The sequence below is a fragment of the Protopterus annectens genome, chromosome 7.part0 (genome assembly GCF_019279795.1).
Source record: "Protopterus annectens isolate FY-2018-M chromosome 7.part0, PAN1.0, whole genome shotgun sequence".
NCBI lineage: Eukaryota > Metazoa > Chordata > Ceratodontiformes > Protopteridae > Protopterus > Protopterus annectens.
Window position 1 is genome coordinate 1,709,358,475 of NC_056739.1, and position 27,862 is coordinate 1,709,386,336.

General features: G+C 39.2%; 1 protein-coding gene across 1 annotated transcript in view; it reads left to right on the top strand.

Annotated features, from left to right (window-relative positions):
• Positions 1–27,862, top strand: part of PECR (peroxisomal trans-2-enoyl-CoA reductase) — a 360,488-nt gene that overhangs the window by 266,917 nt on the left and 65,709 nt on the right. The window lies entirely within an intron of this gene.

The following is a 27,862-nucleotide window of genomic DNA, read 5'->3' on the forward strand; positions in this document are numbered from 1 at the left end:
GCAGGGGGTGTTGTAATCAATGATTGGTCTAATGAGGGCTGAGTGCAATGGAACAATGAGATCTTTGGATCTATGTGCCATACCTTTGCTTATACGTTGCGTAACATAGAATGATTTCTTTACTGCAGTAGACACACAATGGTCTAAGGCCAAGTCAGTGTCCACATGTGTTTCCAAATCCTTGACCACAGGGTCTACTCTTGGGGGTGTATTATCAATATATTAATTTCCCAGGGTGACCTTCTCACTGAAGGTTACTATTATACATTTCTTGGCATTGAGTTTGAGGCTGTGACTCTGGCACTGGTCATTCGTTTGTGTCAGACCTTCTTGGAGAGTATTTGTGTCTTTGGGGGGATTCTATGACTGTGCCTAGTTTGACAGCTTTAATAATAGTACTCACATGACTGCACAAAAATGCTGTGTTAATTACCTATCAATGTGTGTAACAGTGAGAAAATTGCTTAGTATTGCTACAAATCATTTTACCTCTTGATCATCTTTAAAGTAGTAAAGAAACCACAGAAATGCACTTCTCACTGTCTTTTTCTTTCTTACATTTATGCATGCATCCTCTTAACAGAGTACTTTGAAGCCATTAAATGACCTTCTTCCTCCCATCTTGTACACCACTAGTCATTGTAGACTTCATCAGCCCTGTTAAATAACTGCATTATGCCACCGGAAACTGGAGCCCTTCCTATTCAAAACAGGGAAAAATCAGATTTTCATCTGAGGTGTCATCTTTGCTGCACAGCATAGTAGGCATGGTAAGCTTATAATATGAAGACCACTCTAACTGAATCAGTTCCCTTGTTGGGGGACATCCAACATTTGCATGCCTGGCAGACATACACTATGTTACAACATAAAGGCTGTGTGTGTGTGCTCATTCCCAGAACCTTCCAGTTCTGCTCACACACATAGGTTCATAGGTTACTACTAAGTTAACAACCCCAGAGGTCCTTGTTAAGCCTAGACATGCTTCCCAAATATATCTGGCAAGGTTTGATAATCTGGTGTTATTTTAAGGGGTATATGTAGGCTTGGGCAAGGGTGGTCAAGCATTTACAGTCTAACTATGTTTAATAGAGACACTGGTGCCAGACCAGGGGTAAATTTGTCATTTCCCAGCCAATGGTCCAAGTTACACTTGAAATGAGTTAGTGAAGAACTTTTCTTCACATAGATGGGAAGTATGTTCCTGAAAAGGGGTAGTGTCCGAGAAACATAACTGTCCCTCCAACATGTCCTATGTATGTTGCAGACCAGCTATAGTTCCCTAGATCGGGTAATTCTGATATTTGCTTTGCAGATATGCAACAAGCCTATCAGAGTAGGACTGGAGTATGCTTTGTAGGCCAGGCATAGATTGCCTCTCAGGAGTCTGCAGGAGATGGAGTTACAGGGCTAGGGCTTTGAGGTGATCTGCATAGGGCATATTGTTTGCACCCTGTTTCTTTTTGTGTGGAACTTCTGTGGATGCCCCAGTTGTTGCATATGTTGGTCAGGTACATATCGAAGGGGGTGTTGTACTCAATGACTGGTCTGAAGATGATGCAGAGTACAATGAAACAGTGACATACTTCGTTCTAGATGCTGCCCCTTTCCTTATCAGCTGAGTAACACAGAATGATTTCCTTACTAACCATAAACACATAGTGGTGAAATACCAGGTTACTATTTAAATGCATTCCCAAATCTCTGACCACTGGGTCTACTGTTATGGGTGTATTATCAGTATGGTAGTTTCCAGGGATAACTGTCGTCCCAGTAGGTACTATTATGCATTCTTAGCACTGAGTTTTACAGGGTGGCTCTGGAACTAGTTATTTGTGTTAAGCCTTCTTGAAGGGTATTTGTGTCTTTGGGAGAATCTATGACTGCACCTAGTTTGCAATTATCTGCAAACTTGGTTATCCAGAGTCTCTTGATGTTGGCCTTGACTTAAGAGAAGTAGATGCCAAAGTGGAGCAGTTCCAGCACTGAGCCTTCCGAAACTCTGCCAGTGACTGGCCTTTTAGCAGACGTACACTTCCCTATCCTATCTTTGAGCCAGTTGGCTATCCAGCAGGTGGAATAAAGGTTTATACCTAATTTTGTGTGTGTGTGTGTGTACAATGCCCAAGTAGGTATTGTGTTGAATGCTTTGGCCATATCAAGGTGGGTGGTATGCAGCATTTTGTCCTCATTCATTGCTTTGGTGATCTTATATGTTCATCGATAAGTACTAGGCTAGCTGCCCTTGCAGGCCTTTTTAAGCCTAGCCAGTTTCTCTTTCTGTGCTTGAAATAACCTGTCGCATGTGGTATAGATTGACCTTACCCACCCCGTGGTTGATAATTATATAGTACCCCTAATGAGAATAAGTAGGATCATACCATAGATAATTTGAGGGGACTCATGTATAGGATAAAGTATTTAGGAACTGCATTTGTCCACTAATAGTACAGAGGGCAGTCCTGGGGTAAATTTTCTTGAAGATGTCCACCAGGTTGAGTAAGCATGACCTGCCCTTGACAAAAGCAAACTGGGTTGGATCCATTGTCTGAGGATTTCTATGTAATTGTTTATCATGTCCATGATATTTCTTTCCCTGGTTTTGCATATGAGACTAGGCAGACTTAATGGGTCTGTAAGAACTTGTGTCTGCAGCTCTCATGCCCTTGTACAGAGAGATGACAGTTGCAGGTTTCCATTCTCTTGGCACAGACTGTCTAGAGGTTATGGTTAAATAATGATTCTTCTGGTCCTAATGTGTTCCTTACTATTAAGGAGGCATCCTATGGTGTTATTGGGGCCCACTGATGTAGCTTCTTGGAATGTAGAGTACATTGAGGACCTTTTTCTCTAGTGATAATTATGGAGTTATTGTTGAGGGTATTTCCTGATGTGTCTGGAGGGGGGGGGGGGCTAAAGCTGGAGCTAATCTTGACAGCCAGTAGATTTAATAGATGACCTGTCTGGTTTTGATTTCTCCAAGTGATTAGGGTTTCTAATATCTTTACGGGAATGGACCACATTCCTAAGTCAAAGTGTAGAACAGAGCATGTGTATGTATCTTTAAGAAGCATTTTCAGATGTAAGCAAGCATGTGCATATAAATAGTGAGCATGTGCAGGCAGCAGTGCCATTTTTGAGAGAACAGCCAGAATGTTAACATGTATGAGTGTGGTAGTCGGTCTGTTTATAAGTTTAAGTTACAAAGCCTCATTCCTGATGTGATTGTGTGTAATAAAGCTGCTTGAACTGAACCCACAACCACTTACATATTTTATCCTGACCGGACAAGTGACATGGTGTCAGAATTGGGATTAAGAGAGCAACTTCTTCGAGGCTTGAGATACAGAGTTTAAGGTGAAGGCAGATTGATCTGGGTGAGTGAAGTCGAGCTCAGACAAACAAAAAGGGCCAGAAACAAGCTCAAGGTAATCAAAACTTGCACAAATTATTTATTTGGCATAGTAAATAAAACGGAGCATGTGTAAGGCATAAAACACATTATTAATCAAACGAGTAGCACAAAACTTATTAATAATCAAAACAAAAGGTGCAAAATGCATCATTAATTAAATGAAATGTTCAAAACCACAATATTTGATAAAACTGGCAGAGATATTTATATGGGGCTCAGAATTATCTTTGGTTTATATAACAAACATGTTTAAAGTAAAATGGACACAAGAAAAGTATAATGAGCATGATGAGAGATTAAAAGGGCACAAGTACATTAAAGGGGCACATTAAGCTAAAAAAGGGCATGGCATGTTTTTCAGTAAAAGACCTTGTTTTGGCACAAGCTACTGTTTTGCATTGCCTGAAGCCGTTCAAAGCATAACTAGAGTTGTTCGAAGTATCTCAGAGTGTGCAGAGTGTTTGCTAAGTGTGTGCTTTATTTCAGTGCAATTATTTCAAAGAGTTTGCTGGGTACAAAGTACAGTTATATTGCAAAGTGCAGTCAAAGTACAGCCATTGCAAAAAGTTTCTTGTGCTGTGTTCATTTATACCCAGATTGCCGCCATTTCAAAGTGTTTCTTACACTGTACAGAGTTATTTCTCAAAGTAGTGCCATTTTGAAAGGTTTCTGTGCTGTATACAGTTTATTTGCAAAGTGTATTCATTTTGAAGTGTTTCTTACTCTGCTTTTTCCTGCCATGTACAGTTTATTCACAAAATACAGTCATATCGAAGTATATTTTACACTGATAAGGAGTAATTTCATAACGTACAGTGATTTTTAAAGTGTTACTACGGAGACTTATTTGGCAAAGTGCAGTTGTAAGAGTCTGTTGTGCTATTGGGCATAATTACAAGTTCTGGCATAAAATTCTGGCATATATTTGTGTGTGTTTTTGTACATAATTCCAAGCTCCTTCATTTCTGTGTGTTGATATGGCAGAGGCATTTTGCAGACTTGGTCCACTTGTGTTTGATTATAACTTAACATATGACTGGAGAGTATTTGAGCAGGAATATGACATTTTCATACTAGCAGCTTTTTCTGACAAAGATGCATGTACGAGGGCATTCATTTTACTGAACTTAGTTGGATCAGAGGTCATTGAAAGAGAGCATTAATTTGTGTATACACCAGAACTATATGCAGGAGAGGGGGAAACCCGCCATATTGTGGTACCGGCTGAATCAAGGGAGGACCCTGAGTGCTTGAAACATAAATTTAGAGAAATGTGCAACCCCAGACAAATGTTACATTAGACAGACACTTATTTTGTACAAGAGACCAAAAGCCAGGTGACACTTTTGCAGCTTTTATCACGGACGTGAGAAACAAAGGTAAAATGTGCAGATTTGGTGACTTGAAAGATGAGTTAGTAAAGGACAGTTTTGTGTGTGTTAATAGTGCTGCAGTGAGAAAGATTTTGCTTTGTGACAGTGATATAACGTTGAGCAAAACCATAGAGATTTGTTAAATTCTTGAGCTCACAGAAAGGCATACAAGTATGGTTGCAAGTGATGAGTGTGGTTTCAGCAGCCTCTAGAGCAAGCGTAGAGAGTTTGCAACACATGATAAGCAGAAGCAGGCCTAAACACATGGTAGCAGCAACCCCTATGGGTTTTCCTGGGAGGAGCCGTAACTTTCTAGCAAGTTCCAGGATTAGCTCAGTAAAATAGACATGCTCAATGCAGTATAAGGGTGAGTCAGCAAACTCAAGTCAAGTCTTCTTGTTAACTATCGGAATTGTGGAGCCAATCATGAGTCTAAAAGAGAGAAGTGCTTAGCATTTGGTCAGCAATGCCACAAGTGTAAAAAATCACTTTCAGAAGTTTTGCAAATCAGGCAAGCCTCATTCAGTTATTAAGAAAGGTCACTCAAAAAAGCAAGTTGATCATGTAGAAAGCTGCAACCTTACTTTCTATGTAGATGGTGTATCAGTGGTCGGTGAAAAAGTTAATGCAGTAGATTTGTTGGCAAAGAATGAATTATTTTGTACTGCCCTGATGGTAAACCCACAGAGCTCAAAGCAGACACTGGTTCAAAGTGTAATGTAATGTCAGCAGAAACATTTGCTAAAGTGAGAGCTGGTGAGGAATTTAATTTTCTTTCAGTTTTGCAAAGCTTGTTGCTTATGGAGGTGAAGAGATTCAAACCGAAGGTTCAGTAGTGCTTTCATGCTATTTGGCTAGGAACAGTTAAAGCTTGTAATTTTATGTAGTCCAAAGACCTGTGCAGTCATTAGGTCTCAGAGACAGTTTAAAAATGAAACTGCTTTCTTTTACCAAAGAAGTACATCATGTGAGCACATGTCCCAGTTCCAGCATCAGTAATGCTATTTTCTCAGAGTATGCTGATGTGTTCGATGACAAGGTAGGCAAACTTCCAGTTGTGTACTCCATGAAAGTAGACCTGGAGGTCAGTCCAGTGGTCAGACCAGCAAGGAGAGTTCCAATAGCTATGCAGGACAAAGTCAAGGTCCATTTAGACAAAATAGTGCAGCAAGGTGTAATTCGTCCAGTCACAGAACCAACTGAGTGGGTATCTTCCATAGTAGCTGCTCATAAGAAAAATTCAGATGAAATCAGAATATTCATTGACCCAAGAGACTTGAACAAGGCATTAAAGAGACCTCCTCATCCTATGTGTACAGTCGAGAGGATTGCCACCCTCATGCCAAATGCCGCTGTTTTTTCTGTCTTAGATGCAGAGAGTTCATTTTGGCAAGTGATGCTTGATCACATATCTTCACTACTGACTACATCCAGCACACCATTTTGTAGATGCAGGATCCTCAAGATGCCTTTTGGAATAAATTCTGCAAGTGAAGTCTTTCAGTGTGCAATGGAGCAAATTTTTTCAGGTTGCCCGTGTGCAGTAATAGTTGATGATTTACTTGGAGGCAGTGGTGAAGCAGAGCATGACAGAAACCTCAGGAAAGTTCTGTACAGAGTACGTGAAGTGAACTTCAAGCTTAACCTTCTGAAATGTAAATTCAGATTACCAGAAGTTACTTATGTAGGTCATTTATTTACCAGTACATGCTTATGACCAGACCCTTCTAAACAAGCAGCCATTCTTGAGATGCCAGCTCCAGACAATGTCCAAGCCCTACAATGTTTTCTTGGTATGGTTAACTATTTGGGCAAATTTATCCCTGACTTTAGTAAGTTATCAGCACTTTAAGAGAGCTGACACGCAAAAATGTTGCCTGGTCATGGTTAGAACAATACCAGAGAGAATTTGATAACCTTAAACAGAAAATTACTAACCCACCTACATTAAGATACTATGATGTCCACAAACCAGTAGTTCTTTCCTGTGATGCTTCAGAGTTTGGTCTTGGTGCGGTTATTCAGGAAGGCAGACCTATCTAGAACTCTTACTCAAACTTAGATGCAGTATGCTCAAATTGAAAAGGAACTTTGGGCAATTGTGTTCGCATGTTCAAAGTTCCATGATTATATTTATGGCCGAGCTATCCAAATTGAAACTGATCATCAGTCTCTAGTCACTATTTTAAAGAAGCCTATGCATTCAGCTCCAGCAAGACTACAAAGAATGATGCTTGGATTACAAAAGTACAATTTCAAAATGTCTATACAAAAGGTAAACTTCTTTATGTGGCTGATACCTTATCCAGATCACCCAGAAGTTCTATGGAACAGCTTGATGCAGAGCATTTTGACTTTGATGTAATGGAAGTGCATAATTTTTCTACCACAAGACTTGATGAGCTGAGAGATCATACAAAGACTGATCCAATTTTGTAAAAGCTCAACCACTTCATCAATGTTGGATGGTTGTCAAAGCAATCTACTGTACCAACAGAAGTGCAACCTTACCTTCCATATAGAGATGAGATGCTGATGGAAGATATAATTTTCAAAGGTCCAAAAGTTATTGTTCCTACTTCCTTAGTGTGAATACATTCAGATTTTGCATCGTGGCCAGCCAGGTGCCAATTATACCAAAAGAAGGGCAAGAGGACTAGAATTTTGGCCTTCTCTAGCAAAAGACATTGATAAAGTTCTTTCTTTCTTCTTCTTCAGTATGTAACAATACTAAGCTGCATTTGCAAAAAGAGCCACATCATCTAAGCCGAATTCCTGAACTACCTTGGTCATCAGTAGCCACTGACATATATGAGTGGAACAATCACCATGGTACTCTTAGTCAAACTGATTTGAGATTGATTTGCTACCTAACCCTAATGTCCAGTGCTGTTATTACTAAGATGAAACGTCATTTCTCAGTCCATGGTAGTCCTCACAAAGTTATTTCTGACAATGGTACCCAGTTTACCAGTCAATTGTTTCAGAGATTTGCAAAACACAGTGGGACTTTATTCATATTACTAGTAGTCCTGAATACCCACAGTCAAACGACCTTGCTGAACATGCAGTACAGAGTGACAAGCAATTACTAGAGAGGTCAAAACGTGACAGTACTGATATCTTCTTGAATTTACTTATCTCCGAAATATACCCTGTGACAACCTACTTGGCTCACCTGCTCAGAGACTTCTATCTAGGCAAACCAGAACAACATTGCCTATCATTTCTTGTTTGTTGGTGCCTAATGCTAAAACCAACAAAGCCCAACTTTTTAAGAAACATTCTTCTCAGAAGTTCAGCTATGATAAAGCAAGCGGAGTTCTTTGTCCTTTAAAAGTGAGGATGCAAATGCCGAAAGGCTTTGATTGAATTTTTTAAGTGAGAGGTATATGTGCCGAGCCGAGGTCCTACTTAGTGGAATCTGAGGGTATAAAGGGCAGGAGGAACCGCAGACATCTTCTTCCTGTATCAGAAATGATATCACAGCATCGTACCTGTGATATGGACTCTAGATCTCAGAGCAACCCTGACAATGTTCATACCGAGGAACATGTCTCAGTATCCATTCCTGTTCCTGATGATGTCCCAGATGCCCCCAAAGTTGAACATTCCTTGAAAACAGTCACTGTTGCTAGATCGAATTCTGACTTTTATGTTACATGATCAGGTCATATTTCTAGACCTAGTGTAAAATACTCAGCAACCTAGACATGATTGTTTTATATTTGTCTAATTTTGTATGATTGCATGTTGAAGAATTAGTTCTGTATAACTGCATGTCAAAAGATCATTTCTGTAAATTGCATGTCATTGAATACTGTCATTTAGTATGATTCATTTCTCAAAGAGGGAGGATGTAGAACAGAGCATGTATATGTACCTTTAAGAAGCATTTCCAGATGTAAGCACATACATATAAATAGTGAGCATGTGCAGGCAGCAGTGCCATTTTGAGAGAACATCCAGAGTGTTAACATGTATGAGTGTCAGTCTGTCTGTTTATAAGTTTATTTCAGTTTAAGTTGCAAAGCTTTATTCGTGATTGTTTGTGTGTAATAAAGCTGCTTGAATTGAACCCACAACTGTTCGTCTGTTTTATCCTCACTGGACGAGCGACACAAAGTATAATTAAAGATTATAAAATTAGTATTATTTCATTCTTTGATGTTAGCCAAAAGTGCTCTTTGCAGCACCTGCAGTGTGCCAAGAAGTGACTCCTCCCACAATTCATACAGAGTTACTTGTATCGGTAGCATATCTAAATAAGACTTTTTTATGAGACCCCGTTGCTTCTACAGTTGGAATCGTCTGGGTATTCGTCTTCCACATTGCCCTTGTTTCTCCCTGCAAATCCTGGTATTTATGACTTTGTAAAAACCACAAAGGGAGGGTTCCACAAAGGTATCCGAGGTGGAGGACTTCAGAAGTAGCTGCAGTGTTTCACCCAATGTATTCGTAAAAACACCACTCGAAAAATCCTTCTAAAATGTTATAAAAACAGGTATTTTATTCACGCAAGGTAAAGCAAGCAAATAATGAGCCTAATAATAATCCAAGTAACGTAAAACACTCCCAACAAGCGTTTTTCGTTCGGTACGCTGCCCGAACTTCTTCAGACAAACATTGGATACTAACCACATGTTCCATTTAAGTATTCAAGACATTGCGTGATTCGTTGGTTAATTAAGTCATTATCCTAAGATAATTACACAAAAACTTAAATCAACCAAGTTAAATTGAGTCACTCTACAAAAAAGTAGCCTACTTTTAAACTACTTTGGAACTACTTTTAGAATACTTTTGGAATACTTTTAGAATGCAGGAAACATCCAATGACCGGATGATTTTACTCATACCAACGCTTCAAACTAGATTGGGTGCATAATAACACACTCTATCACTATTTACAGAAATCATAATATACTATTACAATTACAGCTTCCACTTGACAGAACGTTTAAGCAATTAAAACATTTAAAACTTTTAAAACAATTCCGCTGTTTAAGGCAATTGAAGCTGTCCACACATCTAATATTAAAACCATTGAAAAACATTAAAAAACGTTAAAAAACGCTGACAACTTTTCGACCCTCCGGAAGACACTAGTTAAATAAACAACGAGTGTGTAAATGTATGACATGGTAGTGTTTACCGTAACAATACATAAGTGTAAACTCACTACTAATAATCATAATAATCATAATAACTGACCCTTCCACCGCTGTCAACCTGATGTCGTTGTAGGTCTAGTAATAAACTAAAAATCCGCTAAGATGTAGTGACAGCTTGGAAGTCAAGGGGGATTTTACCATTAACCTCACTCGGGCAGATTCTTTCCCTAATACTCATAAGTTTCAACAACGTAAAAATTGAAGTCTGTTACGTATGTATGTAAAGATCTAATTTAACCTAACTAATACTTGAACTAAAAAGGTTTTTTAAAAAAGTTTGCTTTACCTTGCGTGAATAAAATACCTGTTTTTATAACATTTTAGAAGGATTTTTCGAGTGGTGTTTTTACGAACACATTGGGTGAAACACTGCAGCTACTTCTGAAGTCCTCCACCTCGGATACCTTTGTTGCAAAGCTTTATTCGTGATGTGTTTGTGTGTAATAAAGCTGCTTGAATTGAACCCACAACTGTTCATCTGTTTTATCCTCACTGGACGAGCGACACAAAGTATAATTAATTAAAGATTATAAAATTAGTATTATTTCATTCTTTGATGTTAGCCAAAAGTGCTCTTTGCAGCACTTGCAGTGTGCCAAGAAGTGACTCCTCCCACAATTCATACAGAGTTACTTGTATCGGTAGCATATCTAAATAAGACTTTTTTATGAGACCCCGTTGCTTCTACAGTTGGAATCGTCTGGGTATTCGTCTTCCACATTGCCCTTGTTTCTCCCTGCAAATCCTGGTATTTATGACTTTGTGTTTCTCTGTACACAAGATACTGTAGTCACTGGATGTAGCAATTTCAGTGATCAATGTTACTTTTGTCTTCTTTTCATGGACTACTACATCCAGTTTTCTCGCATCTACTTTTTGAACTGTTGGTAATGGGTTATCCCACGTGATAAAAACTTCAACATTCTCTGTAATGCTCTGTGGCTCATGTTTCCAATGCTTCCTCTTTTTTTTTTTTTTTTTTTTAACAGGGATCATCTTAATTAAATTATAATGTATGGCATAGGCAATCATTTATATAAATGAAAACAAACCTTATTGGCATTATTTTAGTTGCAAACATTATAAATCACTTAAATCTATCTAGCCATTGTCAGTCAGACATTACATAGGTCATTCAGATCTGCCTTCTTTTAAACCTCATTCTTGTTCTGCATGTTGTGTTCCCAAAATTCCTAATTTTTTCCTATGTAATTTGGTCCTACCCTTTCCTAAAGACCCCAATTCCGATTGTTTTATTTCTGTTACTATATTCACAACTTTTAGTAAAGTTGCCTTAGACTTTTATTTCCATTTTCTAGTAATTGCTTTTTTTTTTTTTTTTTTTTTGACAGCCACCATAATTAGACTCAGCAAGGCCTTACTATGTCTAGGCAGTTCTAATTCGGTATCATATCTCAAAAAAATAATTTCCTTAGTTACACCAATTTGCTCAACCAGTACCTCTGACAGAGCAGTCTGCAGGGAATCTTTAAAGTCTGCCAACTAATTGCACTCCCAGAAAATAAGTTCCCAGTTACCTCTTTCTTCCCCATGAAAACATTTGCTGTCTACCTGAGGATAAATTCTTTGGAATCTACTTGAGATATAAAAATACCTATGCAAACACTTCCAAGCAAAGATCGTAAATCTCTTAGACTTTGTTGCATATTGGGAGACCTACATATATGCCCCCTAGTTTCTTTGTAAATTGCTTAACCAATCTGTCTTCCGAATCCTTTCTAACCTCCTCTGAGTCTTATAGTTATCATGCAATGTTTTATATGCTGTACTAATTCTTTTTTAACAGCAGCTTCTGTTCTAGAGTCTACTAAAAGCTCCACCAGTGCTGGTCTTTCATTTAGGACCCCCTATTTCTTTCTCTTTGCCTATATACTGATATCAATCCTTGCTAGGGAAGGCGGTCTTTATCCTGCAGTCCAAATAAATTCTTGACCTCTGCCCATTCTATTACCTTTCCATCTCTAATTATTTGCTCCCAATACCTTGGTTCTTTTACCAGTTTTCTCCAATAAATTGAAGCACCCCCTCTTGCCTATTGGCTGTATCCCAAATTGCAGTCATCCCTATCGGCAGAATCTCCTTTCTCCATTCCCGTGTTGGCTTAGTTCTTAGTATACTTTCTGCTACTTTATGAATATATTATGCATGGTTATAGTTATTCTCCTTATGGATCTGCATCCAAAATCCCAGTCCCTGCTTGTTTCTTGAGCATTCCCTATGTTTCATCATCATACCTTTCCACTTTGAATTATAAGTTTCTGCTTGTGCTATGTATAGGAGCCTTAACTGTGTAGTTCTGAAATACCCCTTCAAATCGGGTAATCCCAAACCGCTTTGTTCAGTTGGAAGAATCAGCTTATCCCACTTGACTCTTGCTGTCTTCCCCTCCCAGATAAAATTCTACAGCTCTTTATTAATTGCTATCCACAACTTCTACTCTGGTTGATAAAAATACACCACTAAAGGGACTAAAATCATTTAACTGCTTGTATCTTGCTGTTTATATCCATATAACAGAGCTTCCAATTTCCTGGTTTTTGTATTATCTTTTGTTTAGTCTCTTCCTACATATCTTTAGCTGCCACACCAGAATCCTTTTTAGTCCATACTCCTAAATACTTCATTTTATCATGTCCCCATAAATATGGATATTGCTGAACCAATTCATATGTGGATGCATAATTTACTGCTATTACTTTGTTTTAGATTCATTAATTTTGTATCCCAAAAAGATTTGACATTGCCTCAAAGTGTTCCACAGCACTGAAATGTCCTTTTCTGGTTTAATCAGGTATAAAATAGTATCGCCTGTAATTAGTCAGCTTTTCTTGACCACATGCCAATTATATCCCTGAATTTCTGAGTCTCTTATTTTCTTTGCCAATGGGTATTACAGTTCGATGCCTTCTGTGTGGAGTCTGCATCTTTTCCCTGTGGGTTTCCTCCGGGTAGTCCAGTTTCCTCCCACATTCCAAAGACATGCAATAAGTGGATTGAACACTCTACTTGGCCGTAGGTGTACAGTGGATATAAAATGTGTACAGACCCCTGTTAAAATGGGTCTATATTATAACTAACGATCAAATGATCGAATGTTGTTATATCTAACTCAAAAGTTTGAATTCACAAGACATTGAACCTTTCAAGTTCTGATACTACTAGCATTTCTGTTGATGAAGAGGAAGTTTCTCAAGCTTTCTCTCCTTTTGAGGATTCAGACGCAGGGGAGTCCATCCCTTCTGCTTCTACTCCAGAAGATTTCTCTTTTGGTGATACTTTACATACTCTCAGGGAACATTTTAAATGGGAAAGTCAGGATTATCCCCTTTCTAAGAAAAGGATTAGGGAGTTTTTGGATTTGCCTCAGCATAAGCTATTCTACCTGTGCTGGAAGTGGTTGATGAGGTTTTTCTGGAAAATTCCTTGACTCCACATTCAGCTCCTCCTACTCCCAGGAAATCTGACCGGTACTATAGAGTCCCTGATTCTCATTTGTTTCTTTTCAGGAATCCGTTGGCTGATCCAGAGGTTATTTCTCAAGGCCGTAAAGGAGTTAAGGCTACTGTTACTAAAAATCCTGTTCCTTCTGACAGGGAATCTAGGAACCTAGGTAGGTGGGGTAAAAACGTTTATACCTCTGCCACTCTTGCTATTAGGTCTACTTAAATTGTCTTTTTCATATGCTGAAGTACCAGCAGCACACCTTGGAAGCTATTAAGTCTAGTATAGCAAGTGTGCCTCAGTTGGCGGAGAGTAAGGATATGCAGGATTTGCTGAATTCTGCAAGTCTTGTCAATAAACATTCATTACATTGTGGTTTTGACATTCTAGAAGCCTCCTGTAGGGCTACAGCTACTGGGTCTGTTATTAGCAGGCACGCTTGGCTCAGGGAGCAGCCCCTACCAGAGCCTGTCAAGGCTAAGGTTTTAGATTTACCTTTGCATAAGGACAGTCTTTTTGGCAGCAAAGCAGAGGAAGTGCTCCAGAAGATGGAAGACAAGGCCAAGTCTATGCAGACAGTTAAACAACTTCTGCAAGTTCAGTCTCCTCGCTTTATCAGGAATTACCCTTCTAAGAGTTGGACGTTCCCTGATACCAGCAGACAGAGCCATTCTAGGACTAGAGGTTACAAATCTTCTAGGGGACAGGTGGCTACCTCTCAAAGGTCTAAGCGTTGGTAGGCTTCCTCTTCCAAGGTGGGATATTGTAAGCCTGAATCTCAGTCTAAGCATTCTCAATAACTCTGTCCAACTTCTGCCTGTTCTTGCCTGCCCAGAGAGTCCTTTAGGGGGAAGGTTGGCCCTTTTTACAAATGTCTGGGCCAGCATCACGGATGAAAAATGGGTACTCGGAACTGTATCCCTAGGACAAGTTTTCTTTCCACAGCTTTCCAGTACCCAAAGGATTCCCGGATGCTCTTCCAAACCAAAGGGCAGAAGTAGAAAAGCAAATTTTGTCTCTGTTACATCTGGGAGCAATAGAATCAATTCCTGCTTAGCAGGTAGGCCAGGGTTTCTATTCCAGACTTTTCCTAGTTCCAAAAAAAAAAAAAGGCACCTGGCATCCTATCCTAGATCTATCCATCCTGAACTCTTTCTTGATAATTCCCAATTTCAAAATGCTCACTCTGCATCAGTTGCTGCCAATGTTAGAAAAGGATTCCTGGCTGGTAACGTTGGATCTCAAAGAAGCTTATCTGCACATCCCTATCAGGGAAAGTTGCAGACAATACCTTCGTTTCAGGGTGGGCAAGCAACATTGTCAGTTCTCTGCACTGCCCTTTGGCTTATCTGCTGCTCCCAGTGTTTCCACAAAGTGCCTGGCTCCAGTCATTGCTTTTTGCAGGCAGAAGAAAATTCAGATTTATCCATACTTGGATGACTGCTTAATTCAAGCAAATTCTCAGGAACAGCTGTTAAAGGATCTAGAATTTGTAAAGACTCTTCTCTCTTCTCTCCTCTCTTCCCTGGGTTACACACTCAACATGGAACAATCAAAAATGGTGCCATCCAAAGAGATAACATTCCTGGGAGCAAGTCTGAACTCAGCTGCCCAGATGATATATCTCACCCAGGAGAAGCAGACAACTCTTTCAGTTTACTTCAAGGACTTGGCAAGCCTGTCCCATCTCCCTGCAAGGAAATACCTGCAAGTTCTGGGATTCATGGCCTCTTGAATTCTCATGATTCCATATGCAAGACTGCATATGAGGAAATTGCAATGGTACCTCAAGAATATTTGGTGTCAACACACATGACCTGGATGTGATAATGCCTCTGCTTCCATGTCTGCAGACAGAGTTTCTATGGTGGGCAACAGCCTGTTTACAGAACAAAGGCATGCCTTTTTGCCCACCCCTTGCCACTCAATTTCTTACCACAGACTCATCGGACTATGCCTGGGGAGCTCACCTGGATGGCAGATGCATACAGGGAAGTTGGAAGGCCCAGCAGATGTACCTGCACATAAATTTAAAGAAGTTGATGGCAGTCCAGCAGGCCTTACTAGCTTTCAAGCATCTTCTTTCTCCAGGGACCCTGCTTGTCAGGACAGACAACACCACAGTCATGTGGTACATCAACAAGCAGGGAAGGACTCATTCTTACCTCCTGTGCAGACAAAGCATGAGTCTTTGGTCCATAGCAGCATCCCTGGACCTGCATCTCCTAGCTCAGTTTCTTCCAGGAAGGCTCAATGTTTTGGCAGACCAGTTGAGCAGACCGATCCTGGAACCTCACGAGTGGCAGCTGAACAGAGCAGTTTTTTCCAGCATCATTCAACGTTGTGGCACTCCTCAAGTGGATCTTTTCTCCTCTCCAGACAACCATCTTCTACCTCTTTTTTTGCACCAGACAGCATCACAGCAGAGCCTGGAAAGTGGACACTGCTGTCAGTTTATGCCTTTCCTCCTCTTCTTCCCAGAGTATTATTGAAGATTGGGGACGGATGACCAAGGACTATTCTTATAGCTCTGGACTGGCCCAGGCAACATTGGTATCCACTGCTTCGCTACTCTGCTACATTTCCAATGTACTCTCAGCTCTTCTAGTTGGCTCTTGTGCTTTTTTCTATCTCTCAAGCATTTTCTGTTGAAACACTGGAAAAGGTTTCACTGGCACAGTCTCTGTGGTATTTATTATCAGAAGAACAAGAAGCAGAATCTCCTTCTGTTTCACAACTCACTTATTGTAGGACAAAGTTTTATATTTCCTCCTTAACATGTTCTGCATCAAAATATGATTTTTGTCCCTCCAGGAAAGAATATTCTGAAGATAGTTGGAGATAGCAGTTTTAATCTCACATCTGCTTCTTGATATTCCCTGATTATTGGAATAAATTTACTCCTCTTCTGCTTATTTTCCACAAACACTCTACTGTCTCCCACATTTGGTATTTTGTCTTTCTGCCACAGTTTTGTCAGAATAAATTCCTTCTGCTGGTAATATTGCATCTTTACTATTAAAAGTCTGGGTTAGTTTCTCATGGCTAGGTTTGGAGCATACATATAATGTGCCCTTTCAGTTAATAACTCCTGCTGTGGAATAACAGTCTATTTGCTTATTTGTGCTTTCGTAAAATGAATACAGTGTGTTCCTTCCAGCTTCTCTGGTACAGCAGAAAATCTCAGGTTTTCCCTATGTGCTCTGTCCACTAATTGTCTTATTTTTGAAGCATCTCTGCTTGAGCAGTCTCGAATGCAGCAAGCCTTTTCTTCATTTCAACCTCCGATTTTTACAATTTTATCACCTCATCTGAGTATCTGTTTAAATATTCTTCCATTTTATACAGCCTTTTATTATTTAAGTTGATATACTCCATCAGTGTTTTATTTTAATCAGCTCTGAGTACATTTGACTTATTTTTCCTCTAGGTTACTGGAAGTCATGTCTTGCACCAAAGCTGGAGATTGCACTGATTTTTGATGAACAGATACACAACGGGAGAGCTAAAATGAAGCTGTTACTCAATGTGCAGCCATCTTAGAAATCCATATTTTCAATGCTTCTGAGCTACTTCAGTATTGTAATGTTTGCACAATCCCCATTGTAATAGTCTTGCCACATTATTATACCTTTCAAGTATACAGGCTCTGTGCCATTAGTGTATCACACCAAGCAACAAAATGCGAGAGTGTTTTCAGTTATGTTTTACAGACCCCACATTTGTCTATTTCTCCCACATGCTCAATAGACTTTCTAACCAACATGTACATAGTCCACTATCTTGGGCCGCCAGTATTAACCTTTCATCTTTTGGTATAAAATTCAACTCTCCTTAACCATTGCTGTGTGATATCCTGATCGCCATGAGATTGTTCCAGGAGTTTTCTGTACTTGCAACTATATTTATGCCTTTTCCACATTTCTTGCCTTCTCATCTGATCCTTCACCTTACATTCTTTTTTTGGCATATTCAGTTGCTGCCTGACTTTTGTCTAGCTCTTGTTTGGTTTCCATTTCCACTTGACCCAAATATGCTTGTGCTAAACTAAGCAGGAAAGTCATCTTAGACTTGTTTTCTTCATATTTCAAAACTTTCACTATGTATGCATCTGATGAAGTCAACAGCTGTGTATGCAGTCATATGATTGCAGATCTATACATGTAATCAATTTTGAGAAAGCCCCATGCCTCTTTTAGAATAAGGAATAGATAATCTTGGTATGCAATGATTTTTATATATCATTTAATAAGCATGAAGCATGTTTCTTGTTTTCCTGTCCAAATAATCCAGTACTTTTTGAGACCAATCACCACAAAACTGTAAGTTAAAACAGGAAGAGCAAATTGATTTATAGCTTGGACTTTATTCCTGGATGTCAGGGCTGTTTTCAGTGTTAATTTTAGTCTTCTAAAATATTTCCTTACTGAGTTTTGTTCAAATTTGTCCATGTTTTATTGTCGATCCTTCATCAGTTCCCAAATATTTATACACTCCTACTGCTCATGTTCCTTTATATCTCACATTCCTGTGCCAGACTGATATTTTCTTTGTGCTGCAGCTTTCCTGCTTTAAATGTTACTTTTGAATATTTATCCAGACCAAATAGGTTCATATTTTATATCATTTGAAAAAGTTTTGACCACTTCCAGTTGTGCTTTCACCTCCTCATCTGATGAACTATACAGTTTTAAATCATCCACAAAAAGATGAGAAGCTTTTACACTTTGGTATCCAAATTTTAGCCATGACTTTTATCTGTCAAGTTTACAGCTTAATGGGTTAGGGGCAAGTCAAAAGAGCAGTGGTGACAGTCACCCTGGAATATCCCCCTTTTAATTTTTATCCCTGGGATAATAATTTGACCTTTATCATGGTTTAGCTGCAAAGTGTTTTGCAACTGTTTCACAGTAAATGTAATTAGTTGATCAATGTAGGGTATATATTATACATCTGGAAGAACTCCTTTATCCATGAACAAGGGATGCTGAAAAATGCTTTTTTATCAGTCCATGCCATACTTAGATTCTTCCCCTTTTTAGAATTCTCCAGTATGATTTTATTTTACTACAAGTGATCCTTTGATCCATATGACTTTCTTTCTTTTGTTATCCTTTTGTTCTATTGCCATGATTGAGTTTTCTTCTAAATGACTATAAACTCTGTTGGCATCAATTCCAGTATATAGTTTATATGTCGTTGAAGGCATGGTGTTAGTCTATAGTTTTTAGGATAGCTTGCAGGTTTGCTCTTAAGGAGGAGTATAATTTTTCCTGTTGTTAACCAGGTTGGTGTTTGTTCGGGGGTGCATATATAGGTAGTTCTTACAAAGGGCTAAATCTTTGTATAAAGATGTTAATACTGTTATCCAGTACTTGGGTACTGCATCTGGGCCTGGGTTTTTCCATTTAGGAGCGTTTCTTAATTTTGTTTGTTTCTCTAGCCATTACTTCATCCCATTTCATATACTGTACATTCGAACTCCTTATCGTTTCTTTTACTTCTTCTATCAGTTCATCCTCTTTAATATGTTCAAAAGGGTCTGAACAGATTTCTTTCTCCAAAATGTGTACGTTTCCTCTTTTTTTAGTGGGGTTTCAATGCATTTTGCTTTATTTCCCAATTCTCTGTAAAACTATTTGGGTCATCAATGAATTGCTCATTTTGTACTTTTCCTTTATAGTTACCTGCATATCTTCTAAGTTTTTCTGACACTGCTGATATCTTTAGTTTATTATTTGCAATAGCGTATGATAAATCCTAGTCTGTTGTAATACTGCACATTGCTTTTATCACATCTGTCTTTCTAAGTTTTTATGTTGCTCTGTTCCCTGTTCAGTACTGTTCTAGTAGTGACACTTCTCATCTTAATTGCTTTACAGTTTTCTCTATTCAGTACTTCTATGATCGCATTTGATTTCTTCCCTTCCTTTCCCTTACTGCCCTGTATTTTTGTGGTAAGACTTTGCAAGTATTCCATAACTTCAGCTTCTGTTTGTTTAGCTTTGGCTTTAGTAATCTTTTGTTCTACATTTCCTCTTTGTGATCTTATTTTTTGTATTGTGAAATTTTCAGATCTGGGTGCCTTTGCCTGTATTTCTCTTCAAATATCTTTGGAGCTGTTTTTTTTGTATTTATTAGTTTGGATTTCTCCTTTGCATAAATATTACACCATATCAGATATTGCTGTATCTCCTGGCTTTTCTGTTTTAATTTGTCCAAGCCTTTTTGGTTTCTAATACCATGATGGGACCGGACCCCCTTCCTAAGTCAAAATGTGATTAAAGTCCATGAAAATAGTATTGTTTCAATCTTTAATGGTAGCCAGAAGTGCTCTTCGCAGCACCCGCAATGTGCCCAATAATGACTCCTCCTGCAATTCATTTGGAGTTGCATGTATCAGTAACATAGCTAAGTACAATTGTAAATTTTTTTTATAAGATCTGTTGCTCCTGCTACTACTGGAACTGTCTGGGTATCTTTCTTCCCCATTGCCTTTGTTTCTGCCTACAAATTCTGGTATTTCATGACTCTCTCTCTCTCTCTCTCTCTCTCTCTCTACATAAGATACTGTAGTCACTGGGTTTAGCAATTTCAGTGACCAATGCTATGGGTGATCCCATGTGATATAAACATCATCATTTTCTATAATACTTTGTGGCTCATGTTTTTGTAGTGTTTTTCAGCCACTTCAGTACCATAATGTTTGCACAATCCCCAGTGAAACGGTCTTGCCACATTATTATGCCTTTCAGTATACAGTCTTTCTGCAATGAGTATATCACAACCAGCAACAAAATGTGAGACCATTTCAAATTTTGTTTTACAGAACCTACATTTGTCTGTTTCTTTGACATGGTGAAATGGACTTTGTACACATTGGTTTACATAGAGTACTATCTTGGGTCGCAGATATTAACCTTTCATTTTTTTTTTGGTTTAAATTCATAACCATTTCTGCAGTCGATCCTGATAGACATGAGGTGGTTCTAAGAATTTTCTATACTTGCAACTATATTTATGCATTTTCCACATTTCTTGCCTTCCCTTCTGATCCTTCACCTTCTAGCCTTTCCTTTGTTTCTTGGCACATTCAGTTGTTGCCAGATATTTATCTTCTTGTTTGATTTCCATTCCTGCTGGATGCCAATATGCTTCTGCTAAACTAAGCAGGAAAGTCATCTTAGACTTATTCTCCTCATGTTTCAAAACTTTCACTACATTTAGGTTTTGTGAGTTCAATAGATATGTATGCAGCCCCACAATTGCAGATCTATACATATAATCAATTTTGAGGAGGAACATACCTCCTTCAGACTGGGAATATATAATCTTGGTATGCACTGATTGATTTTTATAAATCATTTGGTGAGCATGAATCATCCTTCTTGTTTTCCTTTCCAGCATATCCAACATCTTTTGGGGCCAGTCAGTCACTCCAAAACTGTAAGTTAGGACGGAAAGAGCAAATTGGTTTATACCTTGAGCTTTGTTCCTAGATGTCAGCATTGATTTTAGTATTAGTTTAAGTCTTCTAAAATATTTGTAAGTTGTATTCACATTTGTTCATGTTTTATTGTTGATCATTCATCATTTCCCAAATATTTATACACTCCCTCTTGCTGAAGTTCTTTTATATCACAATCTTGTCCCAAACTGATGTTTTCATGGTGCTGCAGCTTTCCTGCTTTAAAGGTTGCTTTTGTACATTTGCCAAGACCAAATGACATTCTTATATCATCTGAAAAAGTTTTGACCATTTGCAGTTGTGGTTTCAGTTCCTCATCTGATGAACTATACAGTTTTAAATCATCTACAAAAAAAAAAGAGAAGTCTTTACACTTTGTTGTTTTCGAGGAGCCAAATTGTAGCCATGACTTAATCTGTTAAGTAGACAGCTAAATGGATTAAGGACAAGACAAAAGAGTAGCAATGACAGAGTCAACTTGGACTATCCCCCTTTGAATTTTTATCCCCGGAATAATAATTTGTCCTTTATCAGGGCTTAACTGCAAATTGGTTTGCCACTGTTTTATGGTCACTGTAATAAAACTGATCATTGTACTGTGTATCTTACGCATTTTAAGCACTCTTTTATCCATGAATGTGGGATACTATCAAATGCTTTTTTTGTAGTCAGTCCATGCCGTGGTTAGATTCTTGCCCTTTTTACAATTCTCCACTATGACTTTAACAACAAATGATCCTTTATTCCATAAGATTTTCTTTTGTTACCCTTTTGTTCTATTACCATGATTTAGTTTTCTTCTAAATGACTATAAACTCTGTCAGCATCAGTTCCAGTATATAGTTTATATGTAATCGGAAGGCAAGTTATTGGTCTATAGTTTTTAGGATAGCTTGCAGGTTCGCTGTTAAGTAGGAGCGTTGTTTTTTCTGTTAATCAGGCTGATGTCTGTTCGGGGTACGCATATAAATAGTCCTTACTCATGTCCAAATCTTCATGTAAAGATGTTAAATACTTTTAACCAGAAGTTAGGTACTGCATCTGGGCTTGGGGTTTTCCAGTTAGGAGCTTTTCTTAACTTTGTTTCAATCTCTCTGGCCGTTACTTCATCCCATTGCATATCCTGTGCATTTGAACTTCTTAATCTTTTTTTTTTTTAATTCTTCTATCCATTTAGCATCCTTGTTATGTTCCACGCGATCTTCATAAATACTTTTCCAAAATGTATGTATTTCCTCTTTTTTTGGTTGTGTTTCAATTCCTTTTGCCTTGTTTTCCAATTCTCAATAAAACTTTTTTGGGTCATCAATAAATTGCTTATTTTGTACTTTTCCTTTATATTTATCTGTGTATCTTCTAAGTTTTTCTGCCTGTGCTGATATTTTTAGTTATTATTTGTGACAGTGCATGATAGATTCTGATCTGTTGTGATAGTGCACATTGCTTTTATCACGTCTATCTTTGAGTATTTTTGTTGATCTGTTCCCTCTTCTGTACTCTTCTAGCAGTGACACATCTTGTCTTAATTGCTTTATAATTTTCTCTCTTCGGTACTTCCATGATGGCATTCAATTTCTTCCCTTTGTTTCCCTTACTACATTGTGTTTTTGTGGTAAGACTTTATCTGTTATTAATTTAGCTGCACAGTAATGTATCCTATTTCTTTCTATCTCATGAATCTCTGTGGACATTCCTAATTGTTGTGTTCATTTGTTTTATCAAACGTCTTAACATTTTCGGTTTTATTCACTTTTTGTAGTCTGTTTCTTTCATTGATCTTAATATGATTGTCCATCTCTATTAAATCAAGCAACTCTTCTCTTAGATCATTTTTCTTCTAAACTGAGAGCACATTCTTTGTTTGTTTCCTGTGGGCATTCTATAAGTAGTTCCCACAGCATCTTCCTGTGTCATCTTTCTTATGGAAACTCGCTTTCTTACCACCCCACAACACTGTCTGTGTCAGAGGTGCATGGTTTCCTGCCCCCCCCCCCCTGCTGTGCAACTCTAACTGAACAGTACCTTCAGTATAGGTGATTCCAGGTACAATTAGTTCAGCACATTGTTGTATATTGCCTTTGAAGTTGTGGACATAGCTGAAGAAAGCATTGTGATTGCTTTTGGTTTGGGTCACTATTGTTACCTCAAATTTGGCTTTGGTAGAATTGATTAACCCACTGACTTGCTTATTTAGAGTTTTTACTTTGCTGGGCATTACACTAATTTTGACATGGTTTTCTTCTGCTTGTTATACAACCTATTGCTGTTTGGATTCCACTATGGTGGCTTGTTGTTTAGTTTGCATTGTGCTTATTCCAGGTAGGTACAGCTGTCAGATCAGATCTTGATCTGTGCTATTATCAGTAAAGCCCTACTTTTGCATGCTTAACCATCATAATTTATTGACATTTGTTAACAGGATTAGTCCAGCTGGGCCAGGGACCCTTTTTCAGTGGAGACCCGAGGAGAAAAGCTCCAATTACAGACAAAATATACAAAGCAGTTTAATTTACAATTCAAAAACAATTACTTTTAGCAGTACAATTCAAAGCAATTTACTGTGATAAGTTAAGAGGCATAATAGGGTAAGATCAGTAACACAAAAAAGTACTATTTTTTTGTTTGTTTACATATGTGGTGTGGTAAGGTGTATAAGTAGTAGTATTTTAGGAATAGTAGAAATTATGAGGTGCGTCAGATGAGAGTGCATTAGTGGGGTGGAAGGGATATCTGGATGTGTAATATGATGCTAGTGTAAAATATATGGGGACAGATATGCTGAACAGTTGTATGACATTGTGCAATAAAGAAAAGTATTGGAGTTAGGCAGGGTCATGACAAGTACAAGCTTTGGTCCTTATAAAGTGTAGTTGAGTTCTTTCTTAAATTTTAAAGGTTGTGTAATGGAGCGTAAGTGGGATGGCAGCTTATTCCAGGCTTGGGATAGAGTGGATTTATATAGTAGCTTGCTGATTAGTTTTTTTGGGTTGGTAGATGTCGAGGAGTTGTTGATTTGAAGTACAAAGTGTGCGAGTTGGAGTGTAGATGGATACTAAGGGGGAGAGAGCAGAGCAGAAGGATGGTTTATAAAGTATAGAGTGAATAATTTATAACTGAGATAGAAGGAGTTGTTGAGGGAGTTCTAGCCATTGTAGTGAGTTGAGTGCAAGGCAGTGGTGTGAGTTATGTGGGGAGTTTGTGATGAATCTTGCTATTTTGTGGTAGGTTTGTTGGAGTTTGGCCAGGGTAGTGGACTGAATATTAGTACTGGGGTGGCATAGAGAAGGGAGGGGAGAAGAAGAGCCTGTGCAAGGGACAGTCTAGCATTAGAGGTCAGGAATCTATAGTTTTGGTAGAGCATACCCAGTTTTTGAGAGTTTTTTTTTAATACTTTAAAGAATGTGTAGATTAAATTTAAGTTAATCAGTGATGGCACCTAGAAGCTTTATGTGGGAGTCAGGTTGTATGGTGGTGTTATTGGACGATGAAATAAGAAAGGTAGATTTTAGGTCAGAGAGAGAGAGAACGTAGGAGGAATAGCAGGAGTTAATTTACTCATCCTGAAACCTAAAGAAAACAATCAGCCAGCTATTTTTCAACAGATAGAAAAGTGTTCTGGGTAAGAGTGTGAAGGTCAGAGATATTGTTGGAAGTGCAGATAAGAGTCGAGTCGTCAGCGTATTGGATTAGAGCAGATTGTTTGCAGGAGATATGAAGTTCATTTGTAAAGATATTGAACAGGAGGGGACCCAAGATGGAGTCTTGAAGTACCCGTGTTGTCATTGGGAGTTAGGGTGAGCAGGAGGAGAGCCATCGAACAGATTGCTGTCTATGAGACAGATAACTAGAGAAGAAGCTAGGGTGGAAGGAGATAGTTTGAGGTTGGAAAGTTTAGTTAGAAGTATAGGATGAGAGACAGTCTCGAAGGTTTTAGAGAAGTCAAGGAAAAGGCTGGATACTAGGAGGTTATTATCGCAGGCCTCAGCTATTGTATGTGTAAAAGACAGGAGGGCTGTAGAGGTGCTATGGTTAGGGCGGAAGCCATGCTGGGTGGGAGTGAGGAGGTTTTGTTGGAGAAGATAGTTTAGGAGTTGTGAGTGTGTACATTTTTCCAGAAATTTGGAGAGAGAAGACAGGATTGGCAATTGGACGAAAATTTGATGGGTCCATTTAGTGAATTCAGTTCTCACCAAAACTCTCAACCTCTTAGCACAAAAAATCTGGACAAAGCCAATACTGGGGGAATACAGCCCCAAAAATAGGGACAAATTTCAAATACTGATCTTATAAACTTAGAAAATTGCTAGAATAAAAAGGTTTTGGGTTACCATGTATTTTCTGAAGAATATGAAGTCTGAAATTCAAATGCCTGTCATTTAGTGACTTCAGTCCTTCACTGATTTGCCACAAAAATCCAGAAAACCACAGATTTTATGACCAGAACAGAAATATGAGGCAAAACCTGGACAGCCTGGACAGCTTTCACAAGTGGTGGTGTGTAGGGAATTCAGGCTGTTGCTACCTGTACCCAAGGGTTTGAGCCTGAATAACTCACTCTAGCTACCAGGTATATTACATACACACTTCAATGTAAAGTAAGTTAATTCTCTCAATAATGAACCAAGCAGCAATGAAAATGCTCCAGTAACCAGGAAAATTCCCTCAGCTCTACCACGCAGCAGCATTCAATGTAGTATTCCCTCAGCAGGCAGCAATGTTCCCCACACACTTCAATATATAAATTAAGTTAATTCTCTCAATAACGAACCAAGCAGCAATGAAAATGCTCTCATAGGTTCATAGGTTCATAGGTTTATACTAGGCTATCTGCCCTAAGGCATTTATAAGCCTAGCCCAAATTTTAGGCTTACGCCACCCTTATATGAAAAAAATACTGTGCCCATTAGTTTGTTGTGTCTCTGTCCAGCAGTAACACAGAGATGATTCGGGTAAACCTCGATCTCCCATCCACAGGTCTAGATTTCTCTTGAACAGAGTCAGCGAGGTGCTCTGCCTCACATGGACCGGGATTTTATTCCACAGCATAGGGAGTCTCTGAGTGATAAATCTATCCCTCCAGCACGCCCCTATTTATATCCGTGCTAAGGTTTAAGTCGCTTGCTCTAGTGGTTTTGGTGGATTTGGATTTTTGAGGTGGAGCATGTCCATTAATTCCGGGTTGGACATGGCCTTGTATGTCAGGCACATGTCACCTCTGAGCAGACGGTATGCGACTGAATAGAGCTGGAGTTTCTTCAATCTGGCAGTATATGACAGATTTTGGAGTCCCTTTATCCTTTGGTGAGGAACTTTGGGGTCTCTCCAATTGCTGCAGATGTCGGGTGAGATGCATCCGAATGGGGCATTGTACTCATCATTGGTCTGATAAGTGAAGAGTACAGGGGAACAATGACCTCACTAGATCTGGATGTGAATCCTTCATGATCAGGTGGGCAATGTAGAAGGTCTTTCTAACCACTTTAGCAACGTGAGTGTCAAAAGAAAGGCCACTGTCAACCTGGGTCCCCAGGTCCCTGATAACCTCTTCTGTGCTTAGTGGATTGCCACCTATATGGTAGCTTGGGGTTACCTTGTTTTTCCAGAAGGGTATGACTAAACATTTTTTGGCGTTTAACTTCAGGCCATGGCTCTGGCACCAGCTATCTGTTTCCGTGAGTCCCTTCTGAAGGATATCCGTGTCCGATGCACTTTCCACTATGGCCCAGTTTGCAGTCGCCTGCAAACTTTGTCAGCCAAAGTCCTCCCATGTTGGCCTGTACTTCTGAGAAGTAGATGCCAAACAATAGGGGGCCAAGGACCGAGCCCTGTGGGACACCACTTGTGACCGGCTTGGAGTCTGACACAGCGCCAGCAACTCTAACCCTGTGGGTTCTGTCCTTGCCAGTTTGCAACCCATCTTGTGACATATGGGTTTACATTTGCTGGTAAGTTTTCTACAATACCCGAGTGGGTATTGTGTCGAAAGCCTTTGCAAGGTCAAGGTAGGCTGTATGGACTGCCTTTCCCTCATCAATGGCCTTGGTGACCGTTTCAAGAAGTCACCAAGTTCAAAAGGCATGATCTTCCCTTGACAAAGCTAAACTGGGTCGGGTCCAATGTCTGCAAGTCCCCTATATCTTTGTTTATGAGCTCCATTATGATCCTCTCCATAGCTTTGCAGACTAGACTTAAGCTTATGGGTAATTACCAGGGTCCGTAGAGGCACCGCCTTTGTGGAGTGGGACCACAGCTCCTTGGGCACGTATCCTGTGGTAAGGCTGAGATTAAACAGCTGCCTTATGTGCGGGTTTAATTCCTCATTTAGCTCAGGTAGCACACAGCCGGGGACACCATCCGTCCCATTGATGCTGTGTTTTAGCTTTAGAGAGAGCAGCTTTCACCTGCATTTGAGATGTCCGGGAGGCTACACTCGGCTGGGATAGTTATCTCTCCTTTAGGGGAGAGGGGTGAAGTTTGCACTGAACCTGTCTGCCAGTATGTTGGCAATGTCTGTGGGTTCAGTGATTTTGTATCATTTTGGACTAATTCTGAGCATATCTGGGGGTTTCCACCCAGGTTCCTAACATAGCTGAAAAAGGCCTTATGATTGTCCTTTGAATCCATGGCAATTTTCTCTCAAAATTGGCCTTAGTTGATTTTATGAGTGCTCGATTTTTTACTAATAATGATCAGGGTGACTGCCCTTTTATGGATTTTGTTCTATCATGTAATAGCTTTCTCCTCTTATTGTAAAGTTTGTTAATGGCTGGGGTCCACCAGACTGGACATTGCCCTTTGTGGAAAGAGTCTTGGTTTTATTTGAGATTGCCTGATCCATGCAGTCCTGGAGGTGTTCATAGAAGGCATTTGTAAGGGCTTCCAGCTTGGGTTGTGGTTTCCACTTGCTCAGGGGCCTTGAAGGATACCACACCAGTCTTGAGTAGTGTGAAGTTTGCTTTAGAGAAGTTCT